At 40.4% G+C, this 14,019-nt stretch overlaps 1 long non-coding RNA gene across 2 annotated transcripts in view; it reads left to right on the forward strand.

Moving 5' to 3' along the window:
* Positions 1-7,457: 7,457 nt before the first annotated feature.
* LOC129649869 (uncharacterized) overlaps positions 7,458-14,019 on the forward strand; it is a 326,398-nt gene continuing 319,836 nt past the window's right edge. Inside the window, exon 1 of one of the 2 annotated variants that reach the window (XR_008713323.1) lies at positions 7,458-7,599. This is a non-coding gene — a long non-coding RNA (uncharacterized LOC129649869). The remainder of the gene's footprint in view (positions 7,600-14,019) is intronic. The other variant, XR_008713324.1, reaches the window with a different exon arrangement.

Genomic DNA, 14,019 nt, shown 5'->3' on the forward strand with positions numbered 1-14,019 from the left:
ATTTCTACCTGTATTTTCTTTTCTACAGGGAGTTTATCATTTGCTTGAAAACAAGGTTAAATAGTGATGTGTTGACGTGAATGTGAGTCTCCTGCCTCTTAGTGACAAAGCTGTTTTCATTCATATATTTATTCATTTAAGAGATCTTATTGTGCTGGGGATATAAACAAGATGTAGTATCTTCCCACAAGAAATTTAGACAGGAGAGGTATTATAGATAAATTAACACTAATAATACGGTGTGATAAACACCATTGTGGAATGAATGTGAGATTCTGTGGGAGCACAGAGGAGAGATTCAGAATGCTATTTGGGGGATTTAGGGAAATTGTTAATTTCCTTAATCCTCCTGTAATGCAATTTAAGGAAAGAGTTACAGAAAAAGTAAAATCTAAATTGCAACCTGAAGGCTGGACTGGAGTTAGCTTCGTGATGCAGTGGGGGAACCAGGCAGAGGGAATCATCTGAAATGAGAAAGCCTGGCTCATTCATGGGGAAATGTGCCCTTTATGTACAGGATGACTATATATGGACAATGATGAGAGAAGTTGGAAAGAGAAATTGTTTAGGCTCCATAAACCATGTTAAAGATTTTGAACTTGCTATGTATTGCAGTGGGAAAATGTTGAATGATTACTGGAACACGAATGACAAAAATACCTTTAGGCTACAGAACAGTTCCCTTGTGTCTCAGAGGGTAAAGAATCTGCCTGCAATGCAAGAAACCCAGTTTGATCCCTGGGTTGGGAAGATCCCCTGGAGAAGCGCATGACTATCCACTCCAGCATTCTTGCCTGGAGAATTCCATGGACAGAGGAGCCTGGTGGGCTGTAGCCCATGGGGTCACAAAGAGCCAGACACAACTGAGCAACTAACAGAGAGAACAATTATTTGGGCTAGGGTATGGGTGATAGATTAGACAAAATCAAGGAAACAGACACTCCCACCACAGCCTGGATTGTCTACCTACAAAGTCTTTTGTCACAGTTGATCAGAAGGAAACTTATTTAGGAAATGAGTAAATGTTGGCATTTATATTGATTTGGTAACCATGCTTCATAGTCTTTCCAGGTTCCCAAACTCCAGTACTCTTGCCTGGAAAATCCCATGGGCGGAGGAGCCTGGTGGGCTGGAATCTGTGGGTTTGCAAAGAGTTGGACACGACTGAGTGACTTCACTTTCACTTTTCACTTTCATGCATTGGAGAAGGAAATGGCAACCCACTCCAGCGTTCTTGCCTGGAGAATCCCAGGGACGGGGGAGCCTGGTGGGCTGCTGTCTATGGGGTCGCACAGAGTCGGACACGACTGAAGTGACTTAGCAGCAGCAGCAGCAATACTCACAGCTGTTTTCCCTCTTTTGACATTCCTTATTATATGTCTCTTATTCATGGTCCTTGATTTTAATTTGTTATCTACTTAAGGAAGGAGGCTTTATGCAATCTCAAGCCTATGGGCCCTCCAGTGACTTTTCAAAGATTGCTCATCCTTTCCCAAATTGTAGATTGGCCATCCTTTCCCAAATCCTTTCTTTGTACAGTGGGATCCACCTGAGGATGCATTATGCTGCTGCTGCTGCTAAGTCGCGTCAATCATGTCCAACTCTGTGCAACCCTATAGATGGCAGCCCACCAGGCTCCCCCGTCCCTGGGGTTCTCCAGGCAAGAACACTGGAGTGGATTGCCATTTCCTTCTCCAATGCAGGAAAGTGAAAAGTGAAAGTGAAGTTGCTCAGTTGTGTCCGACTCTTAGTGACCCCATGGACTCCAGCCCACCAAGCTCCTCCTTGCATGGAATTTTCCAGGCAGGAGTACTGGAGTGGGGTGCCATTGCCTTATCCATGTGTTATGCTAAGTGAACATATATGAGAAGTAAATAGTCTCCAGTCATATGCCTACTTCACTAGCTCCTCGCTGCCCATGACAGGCCCACCATCGTGTCATTTTGTAGAGACCAACACTACTCTCAGGAACAATCCTCATGCAGGTCACGTCAGGGGATGATTTGTTTTGGCCCCATTCACTTTCTTTCTTTCTTTTTTTGCAAACATTTTAATTTATTTATTTATATTTTTCCATCATGGTTTATCACAGGATATTGAATATAGTTCCCTGTGCTATACAGTAGGACCTTGTTGTTTATCCATTCTAAATGTAATAGTTTGCATCTACCCACTCCAGATTCCCAGTCCGTCCTTCTCCCTTCCTCCCTCTCCCTTAGCAACCACAACTCTGTTCTCCATGTCTGTGAGTCTGCTTCTGTTTTGTAGGTAGGTTCATTTGTGCCATATTTTAGAGTCCACATATAAGTGATAGCATATGGTATTTTTCTTTCTCTTTCTGACATGCTTCACTTAGTATAATAATCTCTAGTTGCACCCAGATCAGATCAGTCACTCAGTCGTGTCCGACTCTTTGCGACCCCATGAATCGCACGCCAGGCCTCCCTGTCCATCAGCATCTCCTGGAGTTCACTCAGACTCACGTCCATCGAGTCAGTGATGCCATCCAGCCATCTCATCCTCTGTCATCCCCTTCTCCTCCTGCCCCCAATCCCTCCCAGCATCAGAGTCTTTTCCAATGAGTCAACTCTTCTCATGAGGTGGCCAAAGTACTGGAGTTTCAGCTTCAGCATCATTCCTTCCAAAGAAATCCCAGGGCTGATCTCCTTCAGAATGGACTGGTTGGATCTCCTTGCAGTCCAAGGGACTCTCAAGAGTCTTCTCCAACACCACAGTTCAAAAGCATCAATTCTTCGGTGCTCAGCCTTCTTCACAGTCCAACTCTCACATCCATACATGACCACAGGAAAAACCATAGCACCCGTGTTGCTGCAAACGTTGTCCCCGTTCACTTTCAATGCTAATGTGAGTTTGAATTAGAGGCCAAGATGGATCACTTCTAAAGTCAAGAGACAGTGGCTTGGGACTTCCTTGGAGGTCCAGTGGTAAAGCATCCACCTTGCAATCAGGGGATGTGCTCCCTGGCCAGGGAACTAAGACCCCGTATGCCACGTAGCACCTACACCTGTGCACTGCAGCTGCTGAGCCTGCAGGCTGCAACAAGAGAGCATGTGCACTGCACTGAAAGGATTCCACACGATGCAGCAAAGATCCTGTGCGCCTCAACTAAGACCTGATGCAGCCAAAAAAAAAAGAGAGAGACAGAAAGAGAGACGGTGGCTTATACATATTCCAGGAGGAGCTTAGAGAGTAACCTGACAAGGAGTGGGTGATAGGAGGGCTGAAGAAGATCGTTGAAGCTGCCAGGACCTCCTTTCCCCATGACTCTGCTTCTTTTATTTCAGACAATTTCCTGTATTGAACAGAAAGTGTTAACTCCTACCTTCCAACATAGGTGTTCACACTGACCCTAGAGTTGATCAGATCTCAAAGTTCGTATCCCCCTCCAATTCACTCACTAAGGTTATTGTCTCACAGATACACAGATCCGGCATTTATCCACCTAGATACCAGAAACAAGCCTAGGATATGCCCTATTTAGGCAAAGCCATCCTGGGATCCCAAACCTGTTTCCCCAGAACCTACAATATTTGTTCAGCTAACATTTCCTAACTTGAATTAAACTTCCAAATATGTGAATGGCTCGAAATCTCCACGTGCAGCTTGCATTTTGCAGACAGTCCCCATGCTGATGGTGCAGTGTTGTGGGGTGGGTAGGGAGGAGGCCTACTATTTGGGACCCAGAGGTGGCACCCGCTCTAGGCTGACAGGGGCCTATCAAGGTGAAGGTGATGGATGGATTTGCACAAGGGAGGCAGTTATTTTAATAAGGATTATCTGAGTTAGCTCAGAATAACCAGCTGCTTGTCTCCACAGGGAGCACCATTTGACATAAATGAAGACAAGGACAATGATTGAGTCTGAAAGAGAGTTAATTGAAAAGGAGTAACTTGCTCTGATCTGCAGATTGAGCTCCTTAGGAGGATTCAGGGGAGCCAGAGTGAGTCAAACGATTTTACATGCAGGAATTTCCCTGGAAGATGCAGACGCTGTTACTCGATTGACCTCAAATCAGGAAAAGGCCAACATCACAGCAACTCAAAGGGTGTTAGTTTCCTGGGGATGCATCTCTTAATTGCAATGTTCATTACAGTGGTGCCTTTTAAAAAAATTTTAGAGTTAGACAAGCTTTTAAAAAATATCAAAGGCAGGGAGAATGAAAGAGTGGGGAGTTAAGTATTTGACCCGTCTTCATCTAACAAATGGAGAAGGCAATGGCAACCCACTCCAATACTCTTGCCTGGAAAACTCCATGGATGGAGGAGCCTGGTAGCCTACAGTCCATGGGGTCTCGAAAAGTCGGATACGACTAAGCGACTTCACTTTCACTTTTCACTTTCATGCATTGGAGAAGGAAATGGCAACCCACTCCAGTGTTCTTGCCTGGAGAATCCCAGGGATGGGGGAGCCTGGTGGGCTGCCATCTATGGGGTCGCACAGAGTTGGACATGACTGAAGCGACTTAGCAGCAGCAGCAGCAGCAGCATCTAACAAAATGTCTTCAGCTTTTGGATTGAAAGACAATTTTGTTCAGTTGAGGACCCATTTCTCTATTAACTCTTCTAGAAATCAAGAATTAATAAGCATCTGTTGAGAAAAGCTGGTATTGATTTTTCTCTTGATGAATATGAGCTACATACCATACATTTTCTACTATGTTATTCAGATCTCTGCTCAAATGTCATCTCTTTGGACAAGTTGTATAGGACCAATCACTCTGTCTACATGAGAGCCCCATCATTCTCTATCAATAATTACCCCAGTGCATTTTTTTTTTTTGGTGTTGAGTATGATATTATATTAAGCTTTCCTGGTGGCTCAGTGGTAAAGAATCTGCCAGCAATGCAGGAGACCCAGGTTCATTGGGAAGATCCCCTGGAGGAGGAGGGCATGACAACCCCTCCATGGGTGTTCTTGCCTGGAGACTTTCATGGTAGAGGATCCTGGTGAGCTATAGTCTATGGGGTCGAGAAGAGTCAGACATAACTGCATGACACTCATTCACTCATGATGTCATACTGCATACTTATTTTTCTTTCTAGCCTGGGTGACTGTGACCTTCATGAAGGCAGGAACTTTGTTTAAGTTACTACTGTATCTTTAGTACCTAAAATAGTGTTTGTCACTATTAAAAACAAAAGACCAAGTACCCTGGGCAGGAATTTTTGTGTTTATTTCTAGTGTGCTATATTCACTTTTTATTTCCTTGTGTGGAAAGCTATTTTATTGCAGATTTTAAAGTTCTTTTATGAAGAAACAATAATAACAAAGAGATAAAAGTACTATTAGCAATAAACAACAGGAAAGCTGGTCACAGTGGGGGAAGAAACACCAAAAATTAACAGCTGAAGAAATAAAGTGTCACAGAAATGAGCAGCCTAAATATATCACAAAACTATGTTAGGTGAAGTGAACTATGTAAGAGCCATGGCATAAATTTCATCATAAAATTGGTATATATGATTCTGTTAGGTGATCAATGAACCCTGTGACTAGTCCTTTGCTTTTTATTGAACTTTTTATTGAGATAATTATAGATTCACATGCATTTGTAAGGATTAATAAAAGAAGATCCTGGGAGCTCTAATGCCAGCAGGACTGGTCACGTGCCACCTATCTTTAGGGGCAGAGAGCCACACTGTTGATTTTAAGAAATGAAAAGAGGATAGTTCCAATGTAAGATAACATCACAGGGGGCTCCTGAACTCACATCCTCCTATACACATGAAACCTATAGTTACACATGGAGCTGCTGCTGCTGCTGCTGCTAAGTCACTTCAGTCGTGTCCGACTCTGTGCGACCCCATAGACGGCAGCCCACCAGGCTCCTCTGTCCCTGGGATTCTCCAGGCAAGAACACTGGAGTGGGTTGCCATTTCCTTCTCCACACATGGAGCAGTTCCCTCCAAAAGAAATCCAGAAACTAGCTGAATGACTCTTACACATCATGAATGGGAAAAAACCCACATCAAGAAGGGTTGGACAGGTTGAGATATACTCTTACTCTAAACCTTCCCCTGGCTCAGTCACCTACACTTTAGTGGGATCTTACAACTCCCAATTTCTCCTTGAGGAGTGAAGGACTTGGACTCAACATTAAGCAACCCAGCTTTTAAAACTGCCACCTGGGAGACAGGTCCCTCATCTCAGAAAGCCAATAGGACTTGGCGTCTCAGAGACTCACAAGGCTGTAGCAAGCCAGGAACCAGTTATATTTAAATGTATTTATTTTAAATTAAAGGATAATTGCTCTACAATATTGTGTTGGTTTCTTCCATTCATCAACATGAATTAGCCATAGGTATACATTATGTCCCCTTTTTCTTGAACCTTCCTTCCACCTCCCTTCCCATCCCACCCCTCTAGGTTGTCACAGAGCCCCAGTTTGAGTTCCCTGAGACATACAGCAAATTCCCACTGGCTATCTATTTTACATATTATAGTGTATTTGTTTCCATGTTACTGTCTCCGTTTGTCCCACTCTCTCCTTCTCCCTCTCTCTCCGCAGTTCCATTCTTTACATTTGCATCTCCATTGCAGCCCTGCAAATAGGTTCATCAGTACCATTTTTATAGATTCTATATGTATACATTAATATGTGATATTTTTCTCTTTCTGACTTACTTTACTCTGTTATGACCAACCTAGACAGCATATTAAAAAGCAGAGACATTACTTTGCCAACAAAGGTCTGTCTAATTAAAGCTTTGGTTTTTCCAATAGTCATTTATGAATGTGAGAGTTGGAGTATAAAGAAAGCTGAGTGCCAAAGAATTGATGCTTTTGAACTGCAGTGTTGGAGAAGACTCCTGAGAGTTCCTTGCACTGCAAGGATATCCAACCAGTTCATCCTAAAGGAAATCAGTCCTGAATATTCATTGGAAGGACTGATGCTGAAGCTGAAACTTCAATACTTTGGCCACCAGATATGAAGAACTGACTCACTGGAATAGACCCTGATGCTGGGAAAGATTGAAGGCAGGAGGAGAAGGGGATGACAGACGATGAGATAGTTGGATGGCATCACCAACTCAATGGACATGAGTTTGAGTAAGCTCCAGGAGTTGGTGATGGACAGGGAAGCCTGGTGTGCTGCAGTCCATGGGGTCGCAAAGAGTTGACTCATGACAAAGAGTCACTCAACATGACTGAGAGACTGAACGGAACTGAATTCACTCTGCATAATAGGCTCTGGGTTCATCCATCTTATTAGAACTGACTCAGATGTGTTCCTTTTTATTTCTGAGTAATATTTCCATCGTAAGAAACGGTTTTCGAAAAGGACTGGCTGTGACTACCCCTGGCCCTCGCCCCCAGCTCAGCCCAGATGAAGCAGATTGGAAAGCCTATCTCTACCTTTCTCTGAAAGAGGCCTCTTCATACATCACAAGCTGCTGCCTGAGGGTCAGATTCCTAATGCAGCACATCTGTGGGGGCTGACTGAGTTCCTCCCCTGAGACTGAGGAGGCCAGTGGGTGAGAACTATCTCTGAACTCTCCAGCCTGCTCCAGGACGCCGGTGTCTCCACTGTATTTGCTGGAATATTTCCACAGAGATGTCAAACTGCCCTTCAGAAAGGTTTGGAAATGATTTTATTCTCTAGTAATGAATGAGAATGGAGGTTTCTCCTCATTCTTGCAAACATTGGCTGTTATTTATTTTTAAATGCTTGGTGTTTTTATTGTTGTTTTTGATATGGACCATTTTTGCAGTCTTTATTGAATTTGTTACAATATTGCTTCTGTTTTGTGTTCTGGTTTTTGGCTATGAGGCATTGGGGTCGTAGAATCCCCAACCCCAGTATTGGAAGGTGAAATTAACCACTGGACCGGTAGGAAAGTCCTTTGGCTGTTGTTTCTTAAAATCTATATCATTGGCCATTTTCTAATGTGATGGTGGATTTTTGTCTATTTGTTTTGGACCAGTGGCTTTCAACTCTGGCAGCTTGTGGATCTCCTGGTGAACTTCTAAATAATACTTGAGTCTCAGCCCCAGCTGATTAAATTACAGACTCCTCAGGCAGTTCTGATGTTCAGCCATGGTTGACAGCCACTCTTTGGGGCTAGGATGGGAGTTGATGGAGGCACAAACTGCTGAGGTATAGATTTGGTTCAGGAGCTCATAGTAGAGCATGACATCAAGTCAGAGCAACCACCCAAATAGCCAGATCAGCTGACAAATATTATTTAATGAGCTCTGCAGATAATCAAGGCTCACTCTGTTTCCAGTGACATCATTTCAAAGCAGTGTTGTTGGAGAACTGGTGAATTTGGCCAACGCAGCCTGGGTGTGAAGTCCTGAGTCCCCGCTTAGAGTCACAAGTTGAATGAACATCTGGGTTATCAAGAATAGAAATGGCTTCTTGAAAAACAATGCATATTGTGTGTGTGTTTAAGCTTTTTATTTTGAGATATTTGTAGATTCCCATGCAGTTGTAAGAAATAGTATCGAGAGATCTCACATACCCTTTACCCTAAACTGTAGGACAATATGGCAACAAGATATGGGCCCTGACAGTCAAGGAGCAGACCATTTCCATCACCACAAGGAATCTCCCATGTTGCTTTTTTTTAGCCACACCCACTTCCCTTCTAAGGCAACTCCTTCCTTAACTACTGGCTACCATGAAGCTAGTCTCCATTTCTATATACCTGACATTTCAAGAGTGTTATATAAGTGGAATCATACAAGATACAACTTTTAAGGATTGTTTTTTCCCACTCTGCACAATTCTCTTGTGATTTATTTAGTGTGTCTTATTTATTTATTCCTTATTAATATTTATTGATATTCCTTTTTATTTATCAATATTCCTTTTTATTTCTGGGTAGTATTCTGTAGTAAGGATATATAGTTTAACCATTCACCACTGAAAGAAGGTCTGGGTTGTTTCCAATTTTTGCAAAGAAAGTTTCAATAAACATTTATGTGTGTGTGTATATACATATATAAATATATATATTTGTGTGTGTGTGTGTATGTGTTAGCATATCTCCATTTCTTTGGGATAAGAGTGCTCTTGCTGGATGATTTGAAAATTTATTTTATTTTATTTTTGCAAAACTGCCAAACTGTTTTCCAGAGTGACTGTACTATTTTACATTCACACCAGTAATGTATGAGTAATTAACTTCCTCTACATCCTCACCTACATTTGATGTTGTCATTTTTAAAAATAAATTAGCTATTCTGATAGACATGTAGTGATAACGCTGCTGCTGCTGTTAAGTCACTTCAGTCTGGTTTTAACTTTGTTTCACTAGTGGCTGTTGATATTGACCATCTTTTCATGTGCTAATCTGCAGTCTGTGTATCTTCTTTGGTGAAATATCTGTTTATACCTTTTGCCCATTTTGTGATTAGAATGTTGGTTTTGTTGTTGTTGTTGTTTTTTTTTACTGTTGATATTTGAGAGTTCATTATATGCTTGTTCTTTGTCAGATATGTGGCAAGTATCTTCTCTCAGTCTGTGGCTTGTTTTTTCATTCTCTTAACAGGGTCTTTTGTAGAGCAAAAGTTTTAAAATGAAGTTCAGTTTATCAAATTTTCCTTTCATGGATTAAACTTTTGGTGTCAAGCCTAAGGGCTCTTTACGTAGACTTGTATTCCAAAGATGTTTCTCATGTTTCCTTTTTTCTAAAAGTTTTATAGTTTACATTTAAGTCTGTGATCCATTTTGGTTTAACTTTATATGTTTCTTTTTTCTTATTTTTTTGTTGATAGATCTTCAATTGCTTGAGCACAATTTATTGCAAAGGCAATCTTTTCTCCATTGAATGATTTTGTACCTTTGCCAAAAGTCAGCTGGGCATGTTTGTATGTTTCTGGGCCCTCTGCTTTGTCCAGCTGATCTATTTATTCCTCTGGTAATATCATTGTAATGGTTACTGTAGCTAAATAGTAAATGTTGAAATTGAGTAGATTGATTCTTCATACTTAGTTTTTTGTTTTTGAAATTGTTTTACTTTTATAGTTCCTTTATGTCTCTACATAAATTTTAGAAAAATTTTGTCTATCTACAAAAGATATTGCTGGGGTTTTGGTAGAAATTTTGTCACAGCTGTATATCAATCTGGGGAGAATTCACATCTTTACTGTGTTTAGTCTTCCAATTCATAAATGTAGTACATGTCTCCATTTGTTTAGATTTTCCTTCCTTTTCCTATTCCCTCTTTCCTCCCCCTTCATTCCTTCTTTCTTTCCTTCCTTCTTTTCTCAGTATTATATAGTTTTCAGCATGCATATCCTGTACGTGTTTTGTTAGATTTACATATAAGTTTTTCATTTTTTTGAGCAATTGGAAATGGTATTGAATTTCTACTTTTGGTGTCTATATACTCATTGCTAATATATAAAAGTATAACTGATTTTTGTATGTTTTCTTGTATTTCATGACCTTGCTGAACTTATTTATTCCATAAATTTTTTTTTCAGATTCCTGGGCATTTTCTCTGTAAACTATAATGTCATCTGCAAGCATTTTAATTTTTTTCCTTTCTGATCTGCATGGCTTTTACTTCTTTTTCTTGTCTTCTTGCACTGGCCAGCATTTTCAATGCTATGTTGGATAATAGTGGTATGGGTAGACATCCTTGAATTGTTCTCAGCCTTAGAAAGAAAGCATTCTGTCATTGACCGTTAAGTATAATGTTAGCTGCAAGTTTATGTATTTATTTTTTTTGTAGATACTCTTCATCAAGTTGAGGAAGTTCTCCTCTATTGCTATTATTCTGAAATTACTTTTTTAAAACTATGAATGGGTGTTGAATTTTGTCAGTTGCTTTTTCTGCAGCATTGATTTAATCACGTGATTTTTTTTTTTTTCTTCTTTAGTGTGTTAATATGGCAGATTACACTGAGTTTTTAAAACTCATGGGTTGCAGTGGTGATGGGGGTGGTTGTTGTTTTTTGTTATTTAGTTGCTCAGTCATGTCTAACTTTTGCGACCCCATGGACTGTAGTCTGCCAGGCAGGCAGAGGGGATGAAATTTCCAGCTCTCTACTTGGCCTTCTGTAACAGCATGTTGGTGTTGTATTGTAGCCTTCTAAGCACAGAAATATAAATTCTCCAATCAGCCGTTTCTGGGCTTTTGGTGACGGGGGTTGGAGCCACAGTTTTGTATTGTTTTTCTGGTGTTTGGCTACAACAGAGCAGTTATTATGTGAAACTCTTCTTAGGCTGTCCCTGATGGGGTTCTTTGATTGAGAGAGAGTAAGTTTAATTTATTTATTCTTTTACTTGTGGATGTTTCTGGTTGTTTGGCTTGGGATATTTGAGGCAAAAAGAAGATTCAAGGAACTTACCACTGTGTCCTTCCCCTGGTTCTGTTGAGCCTAATTGGTCTTCTTTCCACCTTTCAGGGTTTCCTTGTCTTTGTGTATAATGGCCAGAGATTTTATTTTTTATTATTTTATTTTAAGATTTATTTTTTTTATTGATGTGGACCATTTAAAAAGTTTTTTTTTTTTTTTTTTAAATTGAGCTTGTTACAGCATTGCTTCTGTTTTATGTTTTGGTTTTTGGCCTTGAGGCGTGTGGGATCTTGATTCCTCAACCAGGGGTCAAACTGCACCCCCTGCATTGGAAGGTGAAGTCTTAATCCCTGGACTGCCTGGGAAGTCCCATGTCCAGAGTTTTTAGTTGTACTTGTTAGGAGGAATAGGAGGAAGTATTTCTACTCTGTATTCTCAGAAGTTGGAAGCATGGAATTTTAGTTGTGGCCACGCTGGATGCATTAGGTTGAACTAGTCAGGATAAGACATTTATTTACACATGGCGACTTTCCTTCCTCATCGTTCTGCATGATAGAAGTATTATTTGCCTGCTTTAGCAAATGAAATCTTGATTACATGTTTTCCAGTACCGAAAATGTTGAATATTTTGTTTCACACATTTCACTTAAGCCTAATATCTGTCTCCATAATTCTCTCTTATTAGTTATTATTTTGTTACTTGTCAACAGGACTCCAACTAGAGACTTTTGTGTGGAAAGAATGAAGGTTTTAGGGGAGGCATAACTCTTTTTGTGGGAATTGTCCTTGGGGATGGTCTTAGGGAAACACAAAGGGAAAGATAGGGAAGAGGGAGGGAGACAGACATTGTGTAGAGTCTATATGTTACATGCCTCACAGAGGTTATCTCATTTAATCTTACAGAAGTATTGTTACCATCTCTGGTTTTCAGCTGGGACCTTGGCTAGAGAGGTTAGGATGATTTAAGTAGATGTGTCCAAATTGGTTTTTAAGCCTGTATATTGACAACAGCTTTAGTTGTTCTCCCAAGCTGCCTTTACCAGGTCATGAAATCATCACACCTCTATATTGAAGTTTTGCCCTCAGTTTATGCCCGTTTATTCTGAAGGATATACTGTGGATAAGACAGTGAAGATAAGATCTATGATTACCTCATCCTGCTGGCTTCAGTGACTATCTTGCACTTTATAAAATGATACCCAGCCAATGGAATATGACAGTTATCTTTCCTAATATTTAAGCCTAGGCAATTGGATTCATGAAAAAACTTCTGAAGAGGAGTATGGGATAAGGATTTTGGGGAGAAAGACAAAAATTATCAAAGGATGACAGCAAAAGAATATAGGCTAGAGAACTGTGTATCTCAATAAAGCATCACTAGCAGTCCAGCAGAAGCATTTTAAGCATTAAAAATGAGAGTATTTTGACCTAGTCAAGTGTCACCCAAACATAAAATTGTGGCAAATAATGTAAATTAGGTAATAGAATTTTGGTTCAGGAGAGAAGTATCAATTAGTTCAGTTTAGTCACTCAGTTGTGTCTGAACGCTTTGCGACCCCATGGACTGCAGCATCCCAGACCTCCATGTCCATCACCAACTCCCGGAGCTTGCTCAAACTCATGTCCATCTGCTGTCTAACTCTGTCATCCTCTGTCATCCCCTTCTCCTCCTGCCTTCAATGTCAATATAAAACACAAAAATTGTATGATGTGGGATTCAGTAACATAGGCTAAAATACAGTAGTTTCATGAATTATTTTCTGAGGTGTGACAGTGATATTGTGGCTTCATAGGAGAATGTCCTTATTTAGGAGATGCCTGCCAAACTGTTTTGATGTCAAATGTCATGATGTCTGCACCTGACCTTCAAATTGTTCAGTCAAAAAAAAAAAAAAAAAAACTTGGAATATTTTATTCCCATATTCACTTTACTTTGTTGCCACCTTCTCCCTTGGGCACAGTGCCTAGGGCCCAGATATTCTGGAGGGTCTACAAAAATGTTTTTTAAACATCCTTCTAAAATTAAAAGACAAAAAATGAATTTCTAGGTCAAATATTTTAACTTATAGTATTCATAATTCACCTTTATGCCAACACAGCCCTAAAATAGACTTTTAAATCTATTTTTATTGAGGAAGAGGCACACAAAAGTGTCTATGGCCCAGGAAAGCCATGAAGTGGTTCTCGATGCCACCATTAGGATTTAAACTTCAGGAGATCCAAGATCAGTGGTTCCTTGGGTATTATGGACAATCAACACAGTGCCGGCTGTGACCATAGTCTCAGTTAGCATTTGTTGATTGAATGAAAGGATCTCTGACAAATTTTATGAACATTGAACATATTCTGCTAAAGGGTATAAAATGCTCTTCTAATAAGCTAGGTATGTATTATTTTTGGATTATCAAACATTTTGAATTGTAACTGTCTCATTCCCTCTTTATTGGTATGGAAATTTGAGAATTGGATACATAAGAAGGAAAAGATGGATTAATGATGGAGGCATGATTTGTTGAATACTCACTATATCTGCATTTATATAGTATATAAATACAGATACATAGTGCATTTAGACACTCAGTTCAGTACAGTCGCTCAGTCATGTCCGACTCTTTGCGACCCCATGAATCACAGCACATCAGACATCCCTGTCCATCACCAACTCCCAGAGTTCACACAAACTCATGTCCATCGAGTAGGTGATGCCATCCAGCCATCTCATCCTCTTTCGTCCCCTTCTCCTCC

Source organism: Bubalus kerabau, chromosome 4, assembly GCF_029407905.1.
Source record: "Bubalus kerabau isolate K-KA32 ecotype Philippines breed swamp buffalo chromosome 4, PCC_UOA_SB_1v2, whole genome shotgun sequence".
Classification (NCBI taxonomy): domain Eukaryota; kingdom Metazoa; phylum Chordata; class Mammalia; order Artiodactyla; family Bovidae; genus Bubalus; species Bubalus kerabau.